The sequence below is a fragment of the Symphalangus syndactylus genome, chromosome 4, assembly GCF_028878055.3.
Source record: "Symphalangus syndactylus isolate Jambi chromosome 4, NHGRI_mSymSyn1-v2.1_pri, whole genome shotgun sequence".
Lineage (NCBI taxonomy): Eukaryota > Metazoa > Chordata > Mammalia > Primates > Hylobatidae > Symphalangus > Symphalangus syndactylus.
In genome coordinates, this window is record NC_072426.2 from 149,057,295 (window position 1) to 149,073,608 (window position 16,314).

General features: G+C 34.7%; 1 protein-coding gene across 1 annotated transcript in view; it reads right to left on the reverse strand.

Annotated features, from left to right (window-relative positions):
- GPM6A (glycoprotein M6A) overlaps positions 1-16,314 on the reverse strand; it is a 383,459-nt gene that overhangs the window by 221,622 nt on the left and 145,523 nt on the right. The gene's annotated exons all lie outside the window — the stretch shown is intronic.

A 16,314-nucleotide genomic window follows, 5' to 3' on the forward strand; every position in this document is an offset into this window, starting at 1 on the left:
CTAAATCATAAGGCAGCAAAAGTTTTAATGCACTTGAAGAATGAACAGGAGAATGGTAGAAAATAGTGAAAGACAATAATAGCAAAACATTGTCAAATATAACATTAACTGAGTTCCCGTTTGGCTCAAATTGCTTTTTTAAGTGCTTAACATACAGTAACACAAGTAATTGTCACAATAATTCTGCTTATTACTTACTTATTATCCCCATTTTACAGAGAAGGATACTGAAAAAGATATATTTGAAATAATTTGTCAAAGTCACACAACTAATTAGTAGCAAACAGATCCTAACCTAATCTATCTCTCTATAAAAATGAATTCTAAAGATAAGTGGCTGCTAAATCATGAAAGAATATGTAGGCCAAGGTTGCATTTAGATAAGCAATATGAGTAAATTACATGATTCTGTTCATGTTCCAAAATATTCTCATATATATAAATTGGAATTATATAATTAACAGTAATTTGAGAGTAACACATTTTATAGCTTAAAATTGGAAATGGATTCTGGAATTCATTGTCATCATAACACTTTTTAAAAAAATCTTTGTTTTTAGAGCCAGGAGCTAAACATTCATATTTAATATACAAGCCTGGAAATTCGAACATCCCCCACCCTCCAGGATCTTGAGAAATCCTATTGGGAAAAATATTAAGAAATATGGTAAAATAAAGATTAGTGTTTTTATTTGAAGGATAAGGATGCTTGTCTAAAACCAACTTAAAATGATAGGAAGTCTATAAAAAGCAAAGCCCAGCAGATAAACCTACTTGAAAATCTTATTTCCATGACGACAGAAACAGAGCATTAAAGGGCCAGCACACTTCTGCAACGCGTTGTTGTTGACACAGTCAGTCAAATAAAACATTTTCAATCAAAGGAATAACCTTTCATATCCATGCTAAATTATAACTACATATTAACATAGGAAAAATGTTAGCCTGTGTTATAACATTTTATAACATTTTTATAAATGGAGGGATTAAAAGGCTGATTTTTAAAATTATCATGAACAGATTTAACATCTTTTCTACTGATTCTGAAAAATGTAGAAATAAAATATAAGATATGATCTGACATTGCATACAGAAAATGAGTTTTCTAGTTTCCATAGCTGTCATTCCATTTATTGTTTTAGAAACATACAGTTAATCATATTATTTTAAGATAATACAGGGTGCTCCTTCATGAATATACCTGTAGCCAAAATAATTTTTTCATTTAAAATAATCACTATTATCTAATGATGTGAGATGGATTTACATTCATAATTCTGGATATTAAAATTTAGTTCTTTTTGGTGTTGCATAGATAAAACATTTAAAAATATTTTGAAAAAGATGGCTTTTTTTTCCCTATGGTAACAGCAACTTTTTTGTACAGAATTCTTTTTTCATATTATGTTTTTAAGGCTTCCTAAATTTAAATGATTCTCCAAAAGCAAATTTAGCATTAAAGTAGGTAAAATAATTTTGACTCTGCTATTTTAAACAATATATATATTACAGATTTTAAAGGTGTTACTATGTAAATGACTTTGGCCCTCATAACAATCCTGTGTAGTGAGGAAAGGGCAGATACTGTTATCAGTTTTTTTAACAAGTGAGGTTTTTGATGCTCACACACATTACATGGTAAGTGGCCATAGGAAAAATAAACAGGCTGGCCATGTTGGTTCACACTTGTGATCCCAACACTGAGGCGGGAGACCCGCTTGAGTCCAGGAGTTTGAGACCAGCCTAGGCAACATAGGGATATCTTGTCTCTACAAAAAATAAAAATTAGCTGAACGTGGTGACACACACCTCCAGCCACCCTGAAGGCTGGGCCTAGGAGTTCGATGCTTCAGTGAGCCTTGACCTTCATGCTACTGTGCTCCAGCATGAGTGATTGAGTGAGATCCTGTCTCTAAAAAAATTTAAAAAACAGAGAGAATAAACATAGTTCTTTACATTTCCATGGCCAGCTTTTTTCTGCTCTATGATGCTATATACCACAGTTAATTTAGAAGATTAAATATTGACCTTATAGGTCAATTTAGTTATACTTTAATATGAATTGAATTAATGGCTCTATGGAGAAAAGAAGAAAGCATTATTAATCCCAATCCTTGCTTCCCTAATTATAAAAGTGATAGTTCCTTATTAATAATTGATGCACAATTTTTCTTTAATTTTATATATGTAAAATATATAAATTACATATATATTTTCCATATAAACACATTACATATTTTATATGTATATATGTGTATGTAGGTAGTTAGGTAGGTGTATCAAACTTCAAGCAGGAAATCTTTCAGGGATATACCCAATCTCTGAATTTCTAAACTAAAGAGGTCTATTGATCTATACCCATGAGCACAAGGAAAATATTTGCTTGCCAAAAAGAAGCAGCAGAATTTCCTAGATGAAGAGCATGTAAGAAAATACAGGATATAAACAATAATTTCACCCAAAATAGGGAGGAATTTACCAACAATATCATTAACTTTGGTTTCTCCAATATAAATGTCTTTCCTTTTACATTCATTTTTTTCTTGACAGGAATGTGCTTAAGCTAAATGTAAATCTACTGAACAGAGGCCCCTGCCTCCAGAGCACAAAACAATGAGGAGAAAAGTTCGCTGCATCAGACCATCTCATTTGTAATCCTAGTTCCATGACTGAAATGCTGAGTGACCCTCACGAAGTCATTTAAACCTGCTGGGTTTCTGTTTCAACACATTTATTCAGGTCTTTGGCAGATATGTGAGCCGTAAATCCTACTCTCAAGGAGTTTGGGACCCAGGCCAGCTTCATAGGCAGGCAACCTATGGAGCTGAACTAGGTGCTATGCTTAGAAGAGACCACCACTTGGTTTGATGTTCTGCTGTCATCGTCTTGAAAATCTTAAGTTTTGCACAAGGGGTTCCACATTTTCATTTTATACTGAGGCCAAAATTATGTAGCCACTTCTTGAGATAATTGCTCAGAAGCAATTTCACTTGTAAAATAAGGTGACTGGATACAGTCATGACTAATGAAGACTCTCTTCTTGATGAAAATTTAGACAGGCTTCTCTGGGCCCTCCTTTTGAGGATGCCTCAACCTTGGGCTCCGTTGTCAACCTGGTTAGCCTAGTTTTAGCAAGAATCCTGATAAATCAGTCTGGAGAGAATCCACCCAACCTTTGCTATCTGCAAGTTCCTCATCCCCCACCTTTGGTACATAAGTCCTTAGCTACAATTAGCAGGATTCCACCTACCCTTAATGTCTCTTCTTGGTAATTTCTCATCCACTGACCACATCACTCTGCTCCTTGGCTGTAAATCCCAAGTTCTCTTTGTTGTATCCAGAGTTGAGCCTAATCTCTCTTCACTATGGCAATAGTCTTGATCCTCACTGCAAAAGCTTTTAATAAAACCTTCATTGCCATTTTAACAAATGTCAAAATAATTTGTCTTTAACATGAGAAATATAAAATTGTGAGTTTATATTCCTTTTTCTGAACAAAACCCTCACCTCAAACACAGATGTCATGAGACCTCCAATGTTAGTTGAGAAGGCAAGACAGTCTTTCCAATTCCTTCTGCCACAAGACTGAATTATCTCAAACTTGCTTTGCTCTCTGTCAACAATACTTTTATTCAAATGGTGACATGGTTCCTTGTCACTGTATGAAACCAAGAATATGAAATATCCTCCTAAGTCTTCCTTTGATTTTGGTCTTCTGTTGATTTGCTCATTTTAGGTTTCAATAATAGAACAGTGTTGTTTTCTCTATGCAATTATAGATGCTTATTCCCACACGTAAGACTATTGCATGTTTGCTTTTCTTTCACTCTTTAAAATCCAATATTATTAGAGCTCAAGAAGACCTTAGTTATCATTGTCCAACTTTCTGACTCTACAAATGTTGAAAAGAAGGTTAAAGAAGTCTTGTAGCTTAAACAAAAACCAAGTTTTCTCAAATTAATTAAGAATTCCTCCAATGCCTCTTAGCTCTCTTTTAAATAATTATGTCAGATTTCCTTATCACTGTCAAGATTTTATAAGTATCTCTTGGGTTCCAGGTATTGAATTTATTTTCTTTAAAACTCTGTTTAGACAATTGCTACTTCCTATGAAGAGGGATGAAGAGGGCGTAGGTGATAAATATCTTAAGCACTTTTTTCAGCTATAATGGCTAGAGAAAGGAGCTGTTTATATTTTGCATAATATTTGCATTTGTTTTCGATCTATACCAGCTTAATTCAGCCCTCTTCTTTTTCTAAAGTCAGCGAACACCTTTAATAGTTCAATTGTCTTGACTTACTGCTTTAAAATTGACTACAAAAAGAAGAGAAACATATTTTTATTTTGTGACAGAAGTCAGTTAAAAATATTTTATTAGTTAATTACAAAAACTGTGTATTTTACTAAAACGTTCTTTCCTAGTAGTAGATCTATGTAAATGAGATATAGGATTTTGTTTCCAACAGCTTCTCAGCATAGAGTTTATAATTATAATAAATACACACAAGTTGCCATAGTAGAGAACAGTGTGACCCACATTATTAACTTGGAATGTAAATTTTTTACTTACAGGGATAACATGAGGTTCCTAGCACTGATTTCGACATTTCCCTAACAGACATGGAACCCACCATTATATTATTTCACATTCTTGAGTAAAGGATACATTGGATTAGTAACTTCTCATTCTTCCTAAATGTTCACCTAACAATGTAGGCATCTATGCATACATAGAGTTACCATTGTGCTTATGAGCTCATTTATTCCCTTAGTGAGTACAACTACATTTAAATCTTCTTGAAACAAAGAAGAGAACTAAATATGCAGGTTCCAGTTCAGATTTATCTTTCCCCTTTCCTCATCAAGATAATTTCTCTTCTTGAAATTTCTGCAATAATTTGTATCTTTCTATTTTCACAATTTCTACTTTTAGTAATCCTTATCTGGATCATTACAATCAGATACCAATTAATTTTGATAATTCAAGAGCTCTCCTTTTTAGTATTGTCAAGACCATCACCATTAGCAGGTATTTTTTAATCACATTATTCTCATGCTAAAAATGTTCACTGTCTTTCCATTATTTGAATGATAGAATTTATGAATCTGCCTCCAAGCTGCCTTCAAATGTAAGTTGTACTACACCTTTTGCCATACTTAAAAGTAGAGAAAAAAAATGCTGTCCCCAAAATACCGACCATGTGTTTTCACTCACTGCCATTTCCTCTATTTCACTTTTCCAAATATTAGTCACCCTCAAGTTCCTAACACCCTCCACCCCCATAAGAATTGCTCTTTTCAAGCCCTAATGTGTCATAACATCATGTCTCTACTCTCAATTTTGCCCTTAGTTCATTATTCCAGTTTGCCTTATATTGAAAACAAAAGAAACTATTATTTCAATAATGCTCATTTTTTGTACATACAGCCTCATTTGATAATCTGATAAAAGCTTTACACCTTCTATTCTATCACCCGACAAGCGAATATTTGAAAACCTACCAAATTTTGTACACGTTTTTGCTGTTTTATGAGGCTTAACATGAAATCCTATTTTAAGATCCTAAAACTTCAGTTTATAAGCCTCTTGAATATTGAAAAGAAACTTCAAACCTTGATTCTTCCCTGAAGAAGTTTATAGAGAGAAGTCCCCAGAGTCACTGTGGCTAATTTATCTTTGTAGCCCCAAGCCAATATGCCCTTTGCCCAGTTTGTAAAGCCTTTAACGTGACAGGCACTCTGGATTAATTAGATACCAAGTGAGTGATTATAATTTCATTTTCAAAAGAATATTATATGGCACACATTTGGTTACATCTGTACAACTTTTAATATGTGGAAAAACATGATTTTTTCTTAGCGATTAAAGAAATGTCTATACCGAAGAATAAGGCCTCCTACTGTATTTCACTGATTCTGCCAATTTTCATAAAAGTGCAAAAGCTCTTATAATAGGATTTTACTCAAAGTACCAAGAAATTGAGATATAGAATGTAGCAATTATATTAAGTACTTTAATACAAATTTACAGATCTTTCTCCTGCTTACTTAATCTTCATTAACTGTGAGATGTGTATCTCAATGTGACTTAGTCACAATGAAATAATGAAGGTGAGCTGTTTAATGCATTTGTCTTACATGGCCTCATTTTGATGTCAAAAACAAATAAGAATTTTGGAATATTTTTGTTGTCAACATGTGCTGTATAAGTAAGAGCCAAGAATCAATGAATCTCCCTTTTTAGCTCAAACAATACTAAAACATATAGAAAAAGAAGTAATGCAGAAATTTACCAAGCCAAAAAAGTAACTCGGGCTAGAAGTAGGAAACAGTTTGGTGTAGTAAAGGAAAACACATAGAATATGCCATTCAACACATCTTTGAAACTACCCACTGGATGGTCCTCCTTTCTTTCAGTCTAGAAACAAAGTTTTTGCTTGTTCACATGCCCATTAAAACAAATTCCTTTCCTTAAGATGCTCAGAGTACAGTAATTTCACTTATCTGCAGTATTGCTTTCTGCTCTTTCTGTGACCCAGGGTCAACCACGGTCCAAAAATATTAAATGGAAAATTCCAGAAACACACAATTCATAAGTTTTAAATCGTGCTGTGTTCTGAGTAGTGTAATGAAATCTTGCACCTTCTTATTCCATTCTGCCTAGGATGTGCCTCCCGCTTTGATCAGCCTCTCCATGCTGTGGATGCTACCCACCACTCAGTCACTTAGTAGCCTTCCTGGTTATCAGATCTACTGTCACAGTATCACAGTACTTGTGTTCAAGTCATCCTTATTTTACTTAATAATGGCCCAAAGCACAAGAGTAGTGATGCTGGCAATTTGGATATGCCAAAGAGAAGCCATAAAATGCTTCCTTTAAGTGAAAAGATGGAAGTTCTTTACTTGATTAAAGAAAAGACAAAAATTATATGTTGAGGTTAAGATCTATGGTAAAGAAACATCTTCTATCCATGAAATTGTGAAGAAGGAAAAAAAATTATGCTAGTTTTGCTGTCGCACTTCAAACTGCAAAAGTTACAGCCATAGTACGTGATAAGTGCTTTAAGATGGAAAAGCCATTAAATTTGTGGATGGAAGATGTGAACAGAAATGTGCTCTGATCAACATCAACCAGGTATGGCACTATCATCCACTGGAGGGTCTTGGAATGTATCCCCATGAATAAGGGGGAACTGCTATAGTTTCCTAACAAAGGACAATGTTCTGCAAAAGAAATATTAAATTATTTAATTCTCTCCCAAGTTCATATCTTCATTTCTCTTTGCCTACCCTTAGCCCCTAGCTCTTTTCCATTGCTAATTGGCAAAAAGCTCAGAGTTCCCTTTCTTCAGTAGTTGTCAAAACACCAAGGCTATAATCTAGTGACTCTCCGCATTCTAGTGCTCAAGCTATTTTCTTGAACATTTGCAATAATGTATAATTTTAAATGACAACATATTTTGTAGCTGTCTTGTCTTCTTAGTTTCGAAAATAGCAGCCCCTAATGAAAAGCCTATTCCAACATAAATATCTTTCCATTTACCTCTGAAAGCCAACGAAATAAAACTATTTCATTCCTTCTGGGACTCATCAGATGACAGAGTTCTTAAATGGGAGGCCCTAGATTTTCCTTTTTATTTTATACCTACATTTGAAAAATGTCCAACTGTCTTACAGTGTTTAAAATCAATACATTACAGAAAATTCTGGAGGTAAAGAGCCAAACTTAGTTGTAATAGATGCCTTTAGTAATCTACCTGAAAACAGATTATAATTTAGAGAACAGAGTTACACATAATGAAGATCAAATTCTGGCTTTACCTTGCACTAACTGGTAATTTTGGAAAATTATAATTCCATTTTGGTTTCAATCCTGTACACATAAAATGAGAATATTAACAATTTGCCTACAACAGAGCAACGATGTTCTGAAATTTCAAGAGATAATGTATACATCGTTCTTGACCCATGTTTTTAGTACACAATAATAAATACTGTTATTTTTAACTAATAAACATAAATGTCTAATAAATACTATTATTGGTGCCATAAAGCAAATGAGCTATTACAGTTTTGGAATTTTAAAAAATTTCTGTGTGCAAATAAAAGGAAGAGTAAGAAAACAGATATATATAATTTAGATTCATATGAGGAAAAGTGATAAATTTTAATTTTAGATTTTGCTGTTGACTGATTCATTAACAAGGAAATGGTATTGAGCTGCCTGAAATCTCATTGCTTGATATTTATTTCTATGCGTGAAATGTATTAATTTCAAAATATGTAATTCATTTGATCAATATGTATAGATTTAAGAGTGTGAAAATGTTTCCTATCCAGACATATAATGTATGTTTCCTATCCAAAGGTAAGTACAGTACTAATTAATCTGGTAGAGAAGTGTAATAAAGACATTGTACCAAATATTCAATTATTCAATATCCATGTGCTTCCCAATTCTCCCAGCTCCCTTTTAGTTGGATGGGGCCTTGTGACTAATTCTGGCCAATGGACTAACAACAGAGTACATGTGTGTCACTTCTAAGCAAAAGCCTGGATGATAGGTATGAGAACATGGATGCTCATCTACCTTTGGTGAATGCAGTATCATAGAGGTTTAACTTCCATTGACCTAGTGCCTTGAATAGCAATGGGGGGCAGGGTTCATTTGATGATCCACATTGGACATGTAGCACCACCAAAAATAATCCATGGACATGTTAATTCACAAAGATATGGGAGTTAATTTGTCATTGCAGCATAATCTAGACTGCCCAGATTAACATGGAAATGATTTCACTGACAAAAAGATGAAAACAGTTGTACTACACTAATAATCATTTCTTCATAATTGCCTTTATTTTTAATATTTGCCAATCATATAACTTTTATTTGATAAATATATATTGGAACTTATTATGTTGAAGCACTTTCCTCCCCAAAGTAAGTCATTGTCTGATATGAAAGAGAAGACAGAAATATTTATAGTAAAACATAGAGTGTTAAATTAATTCTGAGGAAAGGAATATTGGTCCTACTAGATTTCTGGGAAGAGATATTATCTCATTTGAGTCTTGAAGAATTGGATGTATTTAGACATGTGAGGACGAGCAAGATACGGTAATGAAGTAATGGGGAGTATTCTGGGAGAGAGACTTGCATGCGCAAAATCATAAATAGAGGATAGTGACTTGCTGAGTATGGACGGAGTAAAGGCTGTAATTAAACAACACAAAGTTGACATCCACCCTCATGTGCTTCTATAAAAAATAAGAGTACCTCCAAGAAAGTTATTAAAGAAAAGATCTGAAGAGACATGGAAGCTTTACTCAGCACGAAAGAAGACAATCTTCTTTCATTCTTTCTAAATTCCTGAGGGATATCAGGAGAAAAACATGATCCTAACTCTACTTTAGAACCCTAAGCTATAAAGAGAGGGAACAGAGACATGCCTATTAGAAGTTCATTACAATCGCCACCATGGGATTTAATAAGAAAAGAAACCAGTGTGATAAGGGAGTAACAATGGGAATGCAAGAGAGAGGAAAAATTGGAACATTTTGTGAATGCAGATGCAAGAAATTTAGGAAAACAAAATTGTGGATATGAGGGCAACAGGAAGAGAGAAGATAGAAACCGGGATGATTAAAGGATGATGTTAGGAAAAAAAAATAAGAACATAAACAGGGGTGGGGTGAGGCAATTTGATTTTGGACTTGTTGGCTTTGATATACTAATACACCATGTGGGAAGAAGATAAAAGTAGGTTTGGAATTCAGGAAAGAGTTAGTCTAGGTGATGCATGCTTAACAGCAACAATAGTCTGAACTATTCACCATAAATAATCTCAGGTGGAATTTTCTTAGACCCCAATATCTGTCTACCTGATGCATTGCAAGAAATATATATATATGTAAAATAAATATGTATATAAATATATAAAAAACATATATGTAGGAAGGGCACCTACAGAATGGGGATATTCATTTTACATATATATTGCATATATAAAATTTTATGTATTTATATTTTTCATATGTATTATATAAATACAATATGATATATGTTTATATATAATTTTATATACGATATAATATATATTTATTTGTAACATAAAATACGTATATCTATATTATATATGTTAAAAACTGATTTCCCTATCATGCATGTATTCCTCCTACTTTCAACAATTCTTCTTACTAGAAATATTCTTCCTAGAATACAGCTTATCACTGCAGCCCATTCTCTCCTTTTGCCTGACACTTTGTTTTCTGAAGACTGTAGCCTACGGCTGTATGGTGGCTCACGACTGTAATCCCAGCACTTTGGGGGACTGAGGCGGGCAGATCACAAGATCAGGAGTTCGAGACCAGCCTGGCCAACATGCTGAAACCCCATCTCTACTGAAAATACAAAAATTAGCTGGGGTGTGGTGGCAGGCGCCTGTAATTCCAGCTACTCCAGAGGCTGAGGGAGGAGAATCATTTGAACCCGGGAGGTGGAGGTTGCAGTGGGCCGAGATCATGCCATTGCACTCCAGCCTGGGCGACAGGGCGAGACTCCGTCTCAAAAAAGAAAAAAAAAAGACTGTAGTCTCCAAATGAGTGTCCAAACACTCTTAATGTTCAGAGAGGGAATAATATTCAGGTTACATTGAAGAGCGAAGAGTACCTAGTTCTCTAATGTAAAACAGGGATCGTGGATATAGCAGCTTTGGAGTAAGGAGGAGAAAGCCTGTCAATCTATTTCCCTTCACACCCACACGGTTTGCTGCACCAACAGGTGGCACAATATGCAAATCAGTTGTGATTGGCAAGTCCAGTTCACGCATTATGAAAATATAATTTGCATTCCGGGTTTTGTTTGGTTTGCAGTTTAATAATGAATTTAAATAATTTTCTATTCTGTATTGGACTATTATCTTCCTCCATTGTCGTTTAGTTTGCAGTAAAATCTGTTTTACACAACAGACACATGTCGGTGGTGCCTTAAGAAACAAAAAAAAGAGGACAGTGGCCACACACTGGGTGAAGCAATATGGAAAGAAGATGTTAGCCCCAGGAAGTGACTGGATATTAAAAGATCAGTCAGAGCAAGAATTTAGAGTCAGAGACAGACACAAGAAAATAAGCTCCCAGGGGAGGGTATTGAACTCCCCATGATACTTGAAATTGGGTCTTTGGCCATCTTACTAGCTGTGAAATAAAAGGATGAGACCAGAAAGTGAAATCTTTTCATTTTTAGCATTTGGCATTACTCCTAGGATGTAATAGATACTCCATCAGTTTAGAATGAATAAATAAATAAGTGGAAATGTGTGAGAACCTGAAGGAGAAAATATTGAGAGTAAAGAGAATAAGAAAAAAAGGAAATTTTGGAAGGCTTACATTTTTAAAAAGGAGTAATGAGAAAAGGAACTGATAAGAACCAATGGATACTTATGGAGATAAATGAATCGCCAGAGACTAAATAAAGATTGGCTTTAAAAATTAAAGTCTTCTTTCAGAGCAAAGACCCATCTTCATTCTTGTTTCATTCTTCACTCTAGTGAAAGTTCTAATACATTTCCACTTTATTAGAGAGGGCAAAGAAAAAGTGAACTAGCCCCTTATTGTGTCATGTTTGATCTGCGTTCCAAGCTCTTTCAGTCTGGAGGTTCTTAGAGCTTATATTAATAATAAGTATTCACACTCCCAAATTTGAAAATGTATTTGGCCTTATTTTTAAAAACAAAAGGAATGGGGTCTGGAAAATAATTTTGGAGTAACAAAAGATAGCACTTAATTTCCCTCCTTTTTTAAATACTCTGCTGACTTTAAAATATAAAGAGGAAAGTCCTTTTTCATCTGCTGTCAGGGATACAGGAAGGAAAAAAAAATCTTGAAACTTCAACGAAAATGTCAAAATGCTAATAAAATAAAACATTTCACACATCCTTACAGCAATATGAAAATCAGAAAAGATATATCACCTTGTTCAAAGCAACTAATAGATTATGTAATATCCAGCAAAATGTCTCAATCAACGCGCAATAAACATTGTTTTTTTTTTTTCATTAACATGGTACCCCAAATGGGTCATCCATTTATTGCCGATATCATGCTTCTTCTTAGATCTAACATCCTCTCCTTTAGGGAACTTGAATCCCACAAAAACCTGATTATACAGAACTACAGCAAACAATTGAATGCTACAACTGATTGCCTCATTTTTTTCTCCTATTATTTATAATTTAAAGAAAAAATTTCAAACCACTTTGGTTCAAAGAGGTTAAAATACTTGAAGAATAATTTACTGCTTCTATCCTTAATAACTAATACATATTTAGAGTGATTACTTCAATTCAACTCAAAAATATTACTGAAATAAGGCTTTTTTGGCATGATATCAAAAAAGATTATTTAATAAAATACTCTAGAGCTAAGTTTACAGGAAAGTACTAACAAAAGAAGCTTTAGGTTTTCTTTATTCCTTTTTACCTTAACTAAAATCTTGGCTAAAATCTTGAGTTGAAGCTTATCACAATATTAAGGAAGTATTAAATAATAGTACAACACAAATCACAATAATTGGGAATTCAAAGAAGTTCTTTTTTTTTCTTTTTAGCTTTGCAAAGCCACAGAAACAATGAGATCAAGAAGTAAGAAAATCAGGAAATCTTCATTACTCTTTACAAAGAATTAATAAGATTACCAGTAGAGTCGTTCTATGCTTTTATGTAAGGGGTTATGTTCCAAGGAATTCAAAATAATAAAGGAAAGGAAAATACCCAACAAATAGGAGTTGTGGCAACTTGAGAACTCACATGACTCTGAGGTTTTATTTCTAAGCAGTACTTTTGTGTGAAGATAATGATATTAATATCACTCAGTTACCAAAAGTAAAAACTTTAAGCCTTCTTAGCCAGTTCAAACAATTGTTGTAAGCCTAAACACTCTTAACTATTTCACTATCAGAGTATTTATACAATATGTTTTATAATTGTTCCACATTAATTTGAACTATAGCTACCCACTTTACCTTGAAACTAAATGCAGGCTGCCAGTTGCCTTAAATATCTCACAAGGTTAAAACAAAGGGACTCCTATAAAAGGAGAAATAGGAAAAAGCACATTTCTGACTTGGGCAGGTAAACTGAAATTTTTGAAAGTTCTGAGGATATAATTTTGATTTTAGCAGAGGCACTTTGGAAATAAATATGTGCCAGCACAAGATAGCAGAAGATAAGCATATCTAGAATAAAGATACTGAGACCATCAATTTCTTAGGAAAAGAACAAAAGGCGAACAAACAAATAAGAAGAAATGAAAAGAAAGTAAGGATATGAGGACAGAGTAGAGGTGTCTCATCCAGAAATTATATGAAGCCTCTTGAACTAAAAGATGAATAAAGTCAGAGTCTGTTTTATCAAGAACTCTTTTTATCTGATAGCAACGAAAGCTTAGAAAGGTGAAAATCGTAAGACTTAAGAGAAAAAAATAATCTATGAATGACTGGTGAATGGACTATTGCTTCAGGCCAAGATTGAATAACTAGGACTGGATTTACCTTTACACCTGAAACAACAAAAGATAGAACAAAATATATGAAACAATGGTTTCCAAGACAAAGGGCAGTATGTAATAAAATGCAAAGGTCTCTGAAAGAGGGAATACAAATGAAATGAGCCCTATAATTGCCCTGTTACTGCCCTGAAGGAATTTCCAGGCAGTGGTGCAAAAAAGAAAAACCCAGGCAGAGTGCTGAACTCCGTGAGTTGAAAGATTGAACTGAGAATACAGAGAGACCTAGACAGCAGCAGTTAAAAGAACAGAGTAGCTGAGGGAATAGAGCTGCACAAAGAGAGAAGTGTGGAGATCCACAGAGGGTTTGCCTTCAGTATTCAGCAGAGCACTGATTTACAAATGCGCATAAAGAAACCTCAAGAAAGAACCACCTGAAAGGATTAAAAGGAATAGCACCAGCTGCTCACACAGAGCTAGAAATAGTAGTGTTTGTTTCTACCAGTAAGGGTAGAACATCTCATAATTCTCAAGTCACAGGGTAGACATTGAGAAGAGTTTTGCCTCAGTAGTTAAAATAATTTGACAAAACACTGCTCTGGTCCCAACCAACAAACTTAAAAGGAATCCTTGAAAAGATTACATTATATCCAAGTAATTAACTGCATCCTGGAACGTAGCTCAACAATATTTTTTTTTAAAAAGAAAAATTTCAAACCTTCTAGCAGGCAATCAAAAATTACTATGCATACAAGGAAGTAGGAAAATATACTCTCAAAAAGAAAGAAAATAACCTGTCTAAACAGAGCCAGATCTCAACTAAATATTAGTTAGCAGGCAATAATATTAAAACAGTTATTACAACTATAGTCCAAATGTTCAAAAGTTCAGTTTGCATTTGCAAAACTTATGAAACTTTATGACACAAACAGTACTACAAATGTATGCAAATAATGTATTAGGACAGAGAATCCCAGGAAAGAATGCAGACTGTTACAAGAGTATCTAACTGTATTACAAATGTATGAAAAAACTTAAGAGGTTGAGAGTAACGTGCTGAACAAAATAACTTTGGAAATGAATGGTGTTTATGAGACATAAGGCAAAAGGAACTGAACATAAGCACTCTATTCTAGTCAACAAAATTGTTTTCTACTGGGGTAGAGGATAACAATTCTAATAGTACTAGATGAAGGTACTGGAATTGAACAATTAAGTAAATAGATGACAGATGATGCAAATGAGGCTTCTCACTATTGGAGGGGAAATACATAAATCAGCAAGGGAAGGAGGCTAGAATGATCCATTTGGTAATGGATTAGAGTTGAAGATTTAAGAACTCATGTTAATATAATACTGATGATTACCCATGGAAACATTTGTAAATATGTACATATTATAGGTTAATATACACATATATATTTCTTTTCTCTCTCAACTGAGAGGAAACAATGACACTCCCGCAACAATGAAAACATGTAACTAGCAGACAGGAGCACGTAAGAGCCTAGCACTCACTCTTGCTTTTTAATACCACTCACCAATAGAAGGAACCAGAGATCACTGGACAAACGGCTGATTCTAGGACTGAGATGAGATATAAACAAGATAAATCTGGAACATCTTGTAGTTCAAGAAAAAAAGGAATTATTCAAAAAAGCAAAAATATATTGATAAATTAATACTGATGTGGTTTTCCTGGGTAAAAGGGATTTTTTAAGGTAAAAAACTAAGAAAACTCACTAGGTAAAAAACTAAGAGAATCAGAATAAAATATGCACTTTGATTAAAAACAATGTATTAGTTCGTTAATTATAACAAATGTACCATACTGAGATGGGAGAGTTCCCTTGATTCCTTTGTGGGACTTGCCACAGGGTGTGGCTCCTTTACTCAGCCCCTGGCTCATTTGCTCAAACTGCTTGCGGGAGGGGGAGCACATAGGTAAGTGGGTGCCGGAGCCGGGGCAAGTGCCTTTGAGCACCAGCAGGAAAGAACCCCATACCAGTCCGCCCGCAGCAGCATCTAGGGGTTGCCCACGACCTCTGGAGCCCCAGAGGGCATGTGTTACAAACAGTTTTTGCTTTGCTGTCTGCTGATGGCTTACGTGTTAAACAGCTCAGTGAAGAGTCAGTATGACAGCCTTTTTGGGTTCCTGCACACAGTATGTCCAAAATTCTTGTCCAGCATCCAGGAAGAATCAGGTTACATGAACGGATTGAAGGGTGGTGTATGCAGAGGATTTTTACTGAGTGCTGGAAGCAGGATGGGGACCTGGAAAGGGGATGGAGTGGGAAGATAATCTTCCCCTGGAGTTCAGCCATTCCCAGTTGAACTCTCAACATTCAGATGTTTCTTCTCGTCTCTCCTCTGCTGTACTGCTCTGCTCCTCTGACAGTGGAACTTGGGGTTTTTATGGGTACAGAGTTGGGGGCATGTCAGGTCAGGGTGGTTTTGGAGGGGGCATGAAAGGCCAGGGTGGTTTTGGAAAAGGCAGCATTTGGGCAGGAAAACAGGAATGCATATTCTTATTTGGGGCCTGAGGTCCAGGCTTGTGGTTGGAGCCCTCACCCGGGACCCTGCCCTCTTCTACCCAGTATTTCCCTACTTCCTGTCTGTATCAATACTTATGTAAGATGCTAATAATAGGGGAAACTATGTGTAAATAGTATGGCAATTCTCTCTACTATCTTCTCAATTTTTCTATAAACTTAAAGCTGTTGTAAAAATTAACATAAATATTTTAAAATGTAATTGATTCAATGAACAAAAATAAGCACAAGCAATTATATCACAAGCAATATATAGCATG